The following is a 12,300-nucleotide window of genomic DNA, read 5'->3' as shown; positions in this document are numbered from 1 at the left end:
AATTAGAATTAAAATCCACAAGGTCAGAGTGTAAAAATAACATCTCTCCTCCAAGAACAAATCACATGGTGTCTTACTCAGTCCTGAATGGACTAAGTATAGCTGGACAGTCTCAACTGTCTGAAAACCCAGACCTACTCTTGGCAAATGTGTTGGCACCCAATGTCCAAAGACATAAGCCCTATAGGGGCAGTAATATGATTCCCTGGCGTGGTGCCTAATCCACATCCACCTAGCCCATCTGCATCTCCATGACAACTAGGCATGTGACTCCAGGGAAAGAATGCATGCCTTGGAATCCCATAGACTGGAAGTTGAAGCCAGCTGCAACAGCTTCCTGCTCTATGGTGTTTGGCTATTTATTTTTCTCGGTGATGAACAATATATAAACTAATTCATAGGAAGGACTGGACCAAGTAAGCTCACGATAAAGCTTTAGTAAACATCATTTACTTATTTTATTTTTTATATTTTTGGAAAACAAAAATATTTACTGTAGGACATGTGGATTTATCATTCAAGAAAAATACAAATGTCTTTATAAAAAATTGAAAGGTCCTAATCACAAAAACTAAAAGGTAGAAATAACCCAAGTATATATTATTCAATTAACAAATACTAAACTGTGCTAGATCCGTGCGATGCAATAGAACTCCACCATAAAAATAAGCACCGTTGCATGTTACCACATGGATAAGACTCAAAAGTGCTATACAAAGCTAAAGGAATTGGACACCAAAAATAGTTATTAAATATCACAGTTATATTAAATAACTTTTGAAGTTATAAAACAGATCATCACTATTTCTAGAGATAGATACTAAGTGTTTAATACAAAAATGGGTTTTCTCTTATAGGAATGAAAACTATTATAAGTAAATAAAGTGGTAGCATCATGAATGTACGAAATGCCACCTTAAAAGTACTGAAATAAATATAAGTAGATAATTTCACTTCAGTTTTTAAGTTCAAAGTTTCAAATGCTTCCCATCAAAACATCATTAAGAAAGTCAAACATAAGAAAAAAGTCTGTAGTTAATTCATATGCACATGTTGTGATAGAGACAGACAATTTCTATTTTAAAACCTTGCCAAAATGCTCGTGTAGGCAGTTCAAATATGGAACATAAAATGAACAAAACTTACATTTAAGGATTGATAAAGTAATTAATCATCTTAAATTATTATTATTTAAGATTAATCATCTTAAAATATAGTCAAAATGCAGTAAGTTAACAAAACTTCCAGTCCAAACAGCTAAAATTGTTATTAGTCCCAAGACACATTGGCCAGTGAGCTGCAGGGATCCACTTGGAAGTTTCTTTTTAAAATAAAATTACATATGTTCCAACAACCAATTCAGTATAAATGAAAAACAAAAGACATTAAGAATGCTCCTAGAAGCTTACTTAAAAGGGCCTCATTTAATTTGTGTGTGTGTCTGTGTGTGTGTGTACATGTGAGTGTGTGTGTGTGTGTGTGTACATGTGAGTGTGTGTGTGTACATGTGAGTGTGAGTGCTGCAGAGTCCAGAAGAGATCATTCACCTCTGGAATTTGAGCTAAAGGCAGTTGGGAGCTGTCTGATATGGGTGCTAGGAAGCACATTCAGGTCCTCTTCAAGAGCAGTCGGTGGTCTTAATTACTGAGCCACCTCTCCAGCCCTGATCATAGTGCTGTATTTATAGATCAATGGTTCTCAACTTGTGGGTCATGACCCTTGGGGGTTGAATGAACCTTTCACAGGGGTCACTTAAGACCATCAGAGAACACAGATATTTACATTACAGTTCAAAACAGCAGTGAAATTATAGTTATGAAGTCGCAACGAAAATAATTTTATGGTTGGGGGTCACCACAGCATGAGGAACTATATTAAAGAGTTGCAGCATTAAGAAGGTTGAGAACCACTGTTCTAGACAGAAAGAGTCCTGATACCTTTAAAAAGAAAACAAATAATAAAATGTTTAGTAAACATAATTTTTTTATTATTGTTATGTAGAGGGCCAAGGACCTGGGAGGCTCTAGGTCAAGATTGAGTAGTTTCTCCCTGGTCCAAACTTTTGCTTCGTTTTTCTAATGGCTAGCCTTTCTGTGGCACTCCATCTGTAGGATTTTCCATAATTACTTACTCCATCTCAACAGTGAAAATAATGAATCAGTGAAATCTGAAAATATCATTACTTTCTCTGTGCATGTCTACACTAGATGACCTGTGCTCTTTGTTCTCACAGCAGTGTGTCATTTCAGATATTTTAATGTCCTAGTCGTCATAGCAATGCATTTGGCAAAGATAAAGGATACTCTTTGGTTGGGTTAATGCAAGCACACTTGGTTCCCGACATTTCCTCATGTTGCGTGTCACTGTCCCTGGGAGATGTGAACAAATGTCTATTTTACAGAGAGAGAGAGCCAACCACAGATTGAAGAAAAGCTACCACCGAAGTCCAACTCGGTGAACCAATGCCTTTTAGTGGGGCTACTTACAAGAGTATGGGTGGGATGACCCCTCAGAGGAGCAAGAATGCTTCAATGACAGCTCTGTTGCCAAGGCCCATCCAGCGTGCTGACAGCTCCTGAAAGCTGGAAGCCTAGAGCTCGCTGCACAGCCTGCAAGTGTGCACAGCCTGCAAGTGACTCAGTGGGTTGGAAGATGTCTTTTTCAGGCAGGTCAGTTGGTCTGAGCCTCCTCTAGGCAGTTCAGCTGGGCTAAGAATGTCTCTGGGCAGTCCTTAGGGCTTATATATCTTTTTGGGGAGCGGGGTGGCGCTAGTGTACCTATTACATTCAGGGACTTCTGGGTGCTTTTGAGTTATTTACTTCCTGAGCTGAAGGAGCCTCCTTTGCAGGCTGGAAGGTCCTGTCTTCCTTTAAAATAGCCAGTGTCTTACAGCTTCCCTCCAAGAAGAAAGTTTGTATCTCAACAGAAGTTGCTCCACAAGACAGCAGGACCTCTTCTGACATTCAGATTAAAAGGTGATCCACATTTTTATTTGGAGGAAGAGTTTGCCAGCATAGCACACGGAAGACACCATTGGATTTGAGATCTCAAAAGTCAGCAAATTAATTCCCTGTATAGCTGGCCTCTCAATGGACAAGTCTCAATTGTATCTGTCCTGAATGTATATAGATTTCTGTCCAATCATTATTCATTAAACAATACAACAATTTCTACAGCATCTGGGGTGCATTAGTTCTTATTAATAATGTAGAGATGGATTTACAGATATGAGAGGGTTGAGGAGACTCCATCATACATAGGAGTGACATCATACACCTGTGGCATTTGGTATCCAGGGTTTCTTGAAATGGTTCTTCTGTACACAGCTAGGAATGCATGCAAGCCAGGACCCTACCTCCCTACATTCCAGAAAAGGAAACAAACTCCCCAAAATCATGAGAGGGGAAAGAAGTGAGGAAGCAAAGGAATCCCTGTTCCACTCTGAGGCAGGCAAGAGAGAGGAAATCAGTGTTCTTGGTACAGACCTGGGGACGAGAAGGCAGGATTAGCTTTACAGACCTTCCTTGTTGGAGTAACTGACACAACAAAACTCAAGGGCTGCCCCCTACCCTGGCAGGCCAGAGCCAGCAAGATAGCAAAGTCTTGGACAGTTTCAAAGAAATTCTTATAGCCATAGAGTCCTACTGAAATATAAAACAGCTTTCCCCAAATAGCATGGAAATATAAAGAGGCTTAGCTAGACACACAGGACAGCCAAAGCTGGCAAAGAGGAAGGAAGCTAGCACATGAGCACACACAGAGCTGAGACAATGTGTGCCAGCATCAACAGCACAAGCAGACTTAAAATCAAGCTGCTACAAGCCACTGCTGAGGTTACAGTCTTTAGACCCAGGAGTCTGCCTGGGGATAGCTTGCAATCCACATGTGTAACAGGAGCTGGTATATGTCTGTGAGCATCAGAACATTCACTAAGCTGTTCCTTTCTTCATTTCCACTCATAAGCATGTGTCTGTGCAATCCTATCGAGGAATGGAGTTGGAAAAGAAGACACAGGTGGATTTGGGCTCATGGCCTTCCTCCTAAAGACTCTCCTAATACTTCTTTGTCTTCACATTTGATCAGCATACATGGCCAGTCCTCTTTCTCTTTCCTGAGTGCCAGTCACTTAAGGTGCTCAGGGCACACAAGTGACCACACACCTGCAAAGCTCTTGTCTATTTACCTGAATTCTGATTACTCAATAGGTCCTCAATAGGGCTTAGAGCAATAACACAATTACAAGGCTGAATAAAGTCAGGAGAAAAACACATCCAAAGGGACAACACAGTCAGTAGAACTGAATTCAAATAAGCCACAGGTTGGGTAACTATGAGACAGAGAATTTAAAATAATTGTAATTGACACCATAAGAGGAGTATACCATCTGCATCAGACAAGCCAGGAAAGATGAGAGATGGAAATCCTAAGAGAGTATTAAAAATAGATAATGGAAAGTAAGATCATTCTGATAATTCTGAATACCCGAGAGCTCCACAGAAGACTGGACATGACTAAAATGAGTCAACAACCTTAAACATAACTCAGTGGAAACTCCCTCATCCAAAATACTGAGAGGGAAAAAAATGAATGAAAAAAATTAGAACATTCTAGAACTATGGAACAACTTCAAAATGAGTACCACATGCATAATTGGCATGCCAGAAGGGAAAAGGAAAGGAAACAGATCAGAAGAAAATTTGAAGTGATAATGACTAAGGATTTTCTAAAATTAATGACAGAAGCCAAATTGTAGATCTAGGAAGTCCAGACAACAAAGGGCAGAATAATTACCAAAATGTTACATATTTAGACTGCATGTGACCAAAGAAAAAGAAAAATCTCAAAATCAACCAATAAGGAGGAAGAAACCCCTTACCTATTAAACATAAAAGATAGATTTCTTTTTGGTGATGATAGAAACATACGTGTGGAAATGGAGTGAAATATATTTATAATTTGGGGGGGGGGTGAGAAACACCAACCTACAGCATCCCAGGTAGAAGTTCTTAAAAGTGGACAGAGGCTGAGAAGAGAGAACCACAATGGAAAATGCCTTCCTAAGATTGGCCTGTAGGCAAGCCTATGGTACTTCTTATCACTGAAAATTGATGGGGGAGATGCCATTCCTGGGCAGGTGGTCCTGGGGTGTATAAGAAAACAAACTGAGCTAGCCAGTAAGCAGCATTCCTCCATGGCCTGTGTGTCTGTGCCTGCCTTCAGATTCTACATTGAGTACCTGCCCTCACCTCCCTAAATGATGGACTACACACTATAAGATGAAATAAATCATTTGTCTCCAACGCTGATTTTAGTCACAGTGTTTCATCATAGCAATAGAAACTCTAAGACAGAAGAACATTTTAGAAGAAAGACATAAAGTCAAATATAATTGACTTTTCTGATCTAATCTGTCAGTTTTAATAGTTTCTTAGTGGGGTTGTTAGGATGTTCTATATATAATATTATGTGGTCTGCAAAGAGGAGCTATTTGGCTCATTCCTTGCCAGTTCTTAGAGGATTTTTATTTCTTTCTCTTGTCCTCTGGTTTGGACACCCAATAATGCTGGGCTGAAGAGACCTGATGATAGATTGCATGACACAAACAAGGGGGTACTTAACACCCTGTTTTCTGCAGTAGGCAGATCCAGACAGAAAGTTGACAAAGGAACATTAGCTATTAATAATACACCACACCAAATAAAGATAGAGACAGTCTTAAGACATTCTGTCCAATACACTGCCATTTTTCTTGACTGGATATTGATCATAGCATTCTCAAGCACAAATGCTGGACCATGAAATAAGCTTGAGAGTATTAAAAACTGGGCTCATATAAAGCATCATTTGCAAATGCATGGACATTGAACAAGTAGTAATCAATGAAAAAGTCAAGAGTACTTTTGCCAGGGCTGATGGAGGAAGATGGGAACAGATGAGAAGAGTTGCAGAACACAGAATCAGTATGTACAAATCAGCAACATTTTTGCATACAAATAGACAGCCCTCTGGAGAAACAAAAATTTAAGAGCCACCCAATTACAGCAGCTACAATGTACTTAGGAGCCAATTTAATGAGGACAAGATCTTTGCAATGATAAGTTACTGCCAAGTTTGTGAAAGATTGGCAAATGCCCACAGTGCTTGGAAAGATCTACATACTCAATGTCATCCCTCTCAAAAAAAAAAAAAAAAAAAAAAAAAAAAAAAAAGCAACATTGTGCTGTAAAAGGAAAACAGTCCTCATATTAATATAGAACCAGAAGACAAATGCAAGTAATCTAAGTAATCTTGAGCAAAAAAAAAGAACTTCAGAATATATTACAAAGTTCTAGCAATCAAAGCAGCATGGTCACATAAAAACAAGCCCACAGACCAAGGGAGTGGAATAAAGAGCCAGGAAATAAACCCACACAGTTGCAGCAATGGTTTCCCACAAGGGTGTCAAAAACACATGCTAGAGAAGAGATGGGGCTTTCAGTAAGTGGCGCTGGGAAGCCTGGGTCTCCTTGGTACATGGATGGATTCAAATGTATGTGACATGGCTGCTGCTTTCCTGCTCCAGTCTTTCAGGAAGTTCAAAGTCTTGCTAAGGCATATCAAAGGTGAGATGATGGAAGCTGTAGAAAACTCCATCGTTTGAGTTAGCTATCAAGTCGCCTCCACTCTGTGAGACAGACCCCTTCCACAGCCTACTGCCCACAGGAAAGGATGGTAAAAAATAATAGTGTCTGCCCAATGAAGAACTGGAAGCCAGAGGGCTTAATGGATGGAAATGAAATCAGGGTAGAGCCACAGCTTTGTTAAGACTCCAGGGCAGGATACCCAGCAGACCTTACTCAGTGGTACTTACATGGGCTTGCATTGTGACTCTTTACATATACCTTCTCTTAACAGAAGGTCTACTCCTCGGTCTCTTCTTCACCAGATCATCTGCAAAGAGTATTTCTTAATGAGGTCACATCCCCAAATATGGGGGCCTCAGGACTTCGGTATCTTGGAGCACTACATAGTTTAACACGTAAAATGTAGTAAAGGCATGGAGAAAAAAGTAATATTTCAGGGGTCATACAGAACAAAGAAATGGCTGTAAATAGAAAATTAAACACCCAAACAGAAATTAGGAAAACCTTCCATAAGCCCTCCTAGGCCTCACTTATACTTGAACTGGATGACAAATTCCTGTTAAGTCCCACAGACCCCAGAAAACCCAGGAAAGAATGTGTTGAATGTAGATGATATTACTTTGTATTGACCCATTGACACATTTTACTACACACACACACACACACACACACACACACACACACACGCGCGCGTGCGCGCGCGCACACACACACCTCTACAGCCAAATGTCTACATAATTAGAATATAAAATCTCAGATATATCCTAAAATAAAAATCAGCAGACTCCCCAAATTTCCATAAATTTTCTGTTTATAACATAAAATCATTGAAAGTTCCCTTTTCCCCAACACCTCTCAGATACCCTGCCATTGGGTGACATGTTCTATGGGGCCACGCTGCTCCAGGTACAGGGGAAAAGTGGTGCAGGAGTGAAACTTTGTACAATATCAACATTTCGGCTCATTTTACCCGAGGAAGCAGGTTTCCCATGGCTGTACCCCACAGGTCCAGCATCACTCCTTGGGTTCTTGTACAAATATCCAGGTCCTGGAAGGAAGGACTATAAAAAGTGGGTGTAGTCTTCCAGGACCTTGTCAGAACACAACTTATATTTATCTCATCTATTTTGTTTTATGAATTAGGGTCAGAAAAGATAAATTAATAGAATGTATCGCTACATACACATACTTACAGGTTGCAATGTACATGTGCATATATACTTTCAAATGTATTTATATGTATGCAGCCATCCTTCAGTAACCATTGAAGATTCTTTATTTCAGAAACCAGCTCTCCCCTATCCATACACAATATCCAATGGTTCAAACTGTCTGAAAACAGACAGTTTTTTGCATAGAACTCATACACATCCCCCATACATGTTAAGCCTTTTCTAGATGCAGCTGACCAAATCTTCATGTGAAGACTTTACCACAAAGCATTGGCTCTCACTATCCTCCAGCCTGAGAATTCCTGCAATCTGCAGCCTGCAAACTGGAGACACAGAAACATATGCTGGTTTCCAGTCTCCCGGAAAAAGCATGGGGGCCAGAGAGATGATCAAACAAATCTTAGCCCGAGGGCAAGAGACAAGAGGACCCAGCTCAGAGCAGAGATAGGAAGTGAAGCTATCCTCTCAGGCCTTTGCGAGGCTCGGTGACATCAGCAATAGCTCATGAGGGAAATTGTGTCAGTCAGTTCACACAACAGTCTCATTTGGACACCCCCTCATATACACATCTAATCTAGGCATCCAGAGCCAGTCACTGCATGGACTTGCCAGTCAACAAACAACAGAGACCATGAGATCAAGAATGATCTGGTCATTGAGATCCCTTTCCCTGAAAGATTGCTTGTGACAAAGACAAAAAACGGATCTCCCCTTACAGCCTCCCAGGTCCTGCAGCTCCCTGCCCTACATTGTGACATCTCAGAACCTTGGAATGACAAGATTACAGTCGCTCCTTAGTTATAAGAGTTGAATGGGGATAGGGAAGCATCTCTAAAGTACCGAAGAACCCCCAAAATATGAAAGACACGGAGGCTATCATGAGGATTGCTATCACGAGAGCTGACTGAAGAAGGCATAAGCTGGGGTAGGGGGTGGTGCATCTCCAGGAAGACAGTGGTGAGAGGCTCAGGGCCGGGACCTCCATGTACACCTTCCAAGCTAGAGAAGCAGAAGGAAGCTGCTAGTTTAACTTCACACACGTTCTCTGAAGATGGAGAGAGATTTGGGGGCTTTGATTGAGTTTCCTGTCTGAGAAGCACAAGAGCAGGCCACGGACCAGTGTCCCACTATGAGTGCAGGGTTACCATACTGCTTGGCTCTAGGCCATTTCTGTTAAGACGGTAGAACCAGCATGAATACCTAGGAGCCACTATTTGCAGGATGCATGCTGAGTGTGTGTCAGAGTGTTGGCTGAACTTTGAGGAACCCCGTGTATGCACTGAAGGGAGACAAAACGCATTTCCCAAGATGCAAGCTATCTCAGGCCCTGCAGCTATGGTGACAGGAGACAATCTAATTTTCATGGCTGGAAGCAAGGGCTCTCTCTCTCTCTCTCTCTCTCTCTCTCTCTCTCTCTCTCTCTCTCTCTCTCTCTCTCTCCATAAAATACAGAATGCATAAACCCCACTGTGCAGGACGAAATGTGATCCTGCTCACAGGAAACCCTCACACACCTGGGTCTCCTTGCTGTAAGCAATGAAGTGTGTGCAGAGAGACAATGAAAACCCTGGACAGGCAGGGGCAGGGAGCTCTAAGATCTGCATCCGTCCACCTGAGCAGAGCTCTATCCTCTAGGGCTGCATGAGCCGGAAGAATGGCCCCTGAGCCCCCTCCACCTCCAACCTTCCTCAGCAGCTGGGTAGAAGCATGTCCACACCAGATGTTTTCCTTTTTTTTTTTTTTCTCTCAAGAAAGTAACTCTAACCCTCTCCCACCTGACAGGCCTAATCCCAGCCATCACTACAGTCAAAGACACCATGCCTCTTTGTTCATTGTTTCAGGGAAATGATAGGATGGACTAGGGGAAGATGTCTGTTAGAAAACCAGAGAGACCATCAGCTTTGAGGCCTCAGGTGACCTGAAACTAGCAGACTTTGACCTCAGCCAGGGAGGGTGTGTGCTGCATTTTAACAGCCTTTTCCAGAAACCTATGAGAAGCCCACATTTAATGGCTTAAGGGAAAGCATTTCTTCTTCATCATGCATACAAGTCCTCCCCAGCAAGGAACAGACGACGTTCATTTTATTGGGGTTTCTTGAATAAATTTTCTCTCTACAGAGCTCTGGGATTGGAGAAGCTGTGACATTCCTGTTTCAACGCTGCCATCTGCTGGATTGAAGCAGAAACACCTCTTCTCATTTCAGCAGTGTGTTTTGCTTTGTTTTGAATTCAAAAGAGAGTGTCCTAGGGTAGGTAGATTCTTCTTATCTTGCAGAAGGGTGCGACCTTACCTATGACTGACAGGGAAACTGGCATTCTGTCACAGACTCTAAATCAGCTATGGGGTTTGTTTTTTCTGTGTTAGTCCTCCATAGGAGTATGACCTTACTTGACAAATTAGGAAATAAGACCAAGAGTGGCTAAACTACAAATACAAAGTTGTCCAGCAAAAAAGTGGCCCAAAGAGGATACATCTTTGGGTATTTAAACTCCAAACTGAAGGGTTTTGATGGCTTCAGATTGAGTAGAGGCAGTTAGAGGATGGAAAATAAGAAGCTGGGGTGGGATAATGAAGAAGATAAAGAGAAGTAGTAGGGACACAAAGTCTGATGGGGGTTCCTGGGGTATCCCTAACAGAACAAAGAATGGGGTGAATTTAGAAGCTGAGTGCAGATAGACAATGGGCAGAACAGAGAAAAGGATGAATACCACCGGTAGAGTTAGACCATACTCTTACAAGGGATGAACACTTTGGAGGTGGAAATAGAGGCATCGGTGAATGGAGGCACCCGTGAGGCACTGGAAAACTCACAGCATCTGTGAGTAAAGAAGGTTGGCTCCCAGAGAACTGCAGTGCCTGAGAGAGGAGGCCTCATACATGTGCATACCGTGGCCACCACGTGAGTGGTCAGAGCCAGCCTCATGGAGTCGTCTCTGGGGACCCAGGAAGGCACCACTGCTGCATTTGCAGGGTTCACATGCATCTTAGGAGTGAGCAGAGAATGGGCTGCAAAGAATGGCAATCAGTGGTTCCTCAGAGCTCTCTAAGGGCAGGCATCATTCTAGGAGAAAATGAATAGTAACTGGCTAGCAAACGGAAGGAAGCATGCTGTCTCTAGGATGTTGTGATACATTTTCATGCACATGGGACATGGCTGAGTGGACACGGTGACTTGTGAGAAGCTGGAGAGGAATCCCCTTGACAAGGACTCTAGATTTCCACTGTGGGTGGTTCAGGAACAGGGCCTCCCTAGGTCCAGGTCACCACCCTCTGCTTAAGGACAGTAGTGTAGGAAAAGGAGAAACAACACAGCCCAGCTCCCCACTAACCAACTACAAGAGTGGCCTAGATTGATGACTAAATCAATGACCCAGCTCTCTACTCAGCACCTTTAACTCTGAATGCCACGATGCCCAGGGCACAAGTCCCACCACAGGCAGCAGCTGCTTCCCAAATGCCAATGGATATTGTTTGCCAGCTCCTATCATGTTCGACTGACCACAGGTCATTACATGAGCCCCTTCTTCTCACATTCTTCCTCAGTTTCCCCTCTTCAGACAAGGGGAAACCACTTGCCCTTGAAATAACATGCCATGTTCTTTCTGGGCTTTCTACCAATGTGTGCATACCCATGAGTTGCTTCCAGCTTGTCAGCATCTGAACAGCACAGTTCAGCTCTCTCTTCCTTGCTATTCCCCGTCCCCTCCTTCCATCAAACTCTTCACTGAAGTGTAGAAACACAAAGACATTTCAACTGAAGTTATTCCATATTCAAAGGGAGACACCATCCTGGAACAATTGGAGATTACTGGGAAAGGATTTTGTTATTGTCAACCTTGTTCTAATCAAACATCTTCAGAAATCTTATGTTCAAGTAATTTTCTGAATTTAATGTCCTTTCACTGAATATATTCCAGTATGTAAGGTACAGGTATTGCGGAGTGATCCAAAGAATTAAAAAGCTTACACAAATCCTTAATTTATTTCCAGTGAGCAACATACATTTTTCATGTGTAAGATTCATTAAGGCCGGGCAGTGGTGGTGCACGCCTTTAATCCCAGCACTCGGGAGGCAGAGGCAGGCAGATCTCTGTGAGTTCGAGGCCAGCTTGGTCTCCAAAGCGAGTTCCAGGAAAGGCACAAAGCTACACAGAGAAACCCTGTCTCGAAAACAAAACAAAAAAACAAAAAAACAAAAAAACAAAAAAAAAAAAGATTCTTTAGATTCTTTAGGAACAATGAGCCCAGAATTCCACATCCCTCTCCGGACCCCAGTCAAGTGGAGGAGTAGAGAGCCACAGGTCCCTGGGATAGTCAAAGGCATGCGGTACCCCTCATCTGTGCCTACTGAGCCCCTGAACCATCATGGGCTCTGCCAACTGAGTTCCCAGGAGCTGTTTGGGAACCCACAGATGGAATGCCAGCAGGAACTGGATGGGCTGGGAAGTGCTGGGGTGGGGTGGGGGGCTGTCACTGGTGTGGCTAGTTGACTTCCTGTCCATAC

The sequence above is a fragment of the Peromyscus leucopus genome, chromosome 10, assembly GCF_004664715.2.
Source record: "Peromyscus leucopus breed LL Stock chromosome 10, UCI_PerLeu_2.1, whole genome shotgun sequence".
Lineage (NCBI taxonomy): Eukaryota > Metazoa > Chordata > Mammalia > Rodentia > Cricetidae > Peromyscus > Peromyscus leucopus.
Note: the sequence above shows the minus strand (reverse complement) of the source record.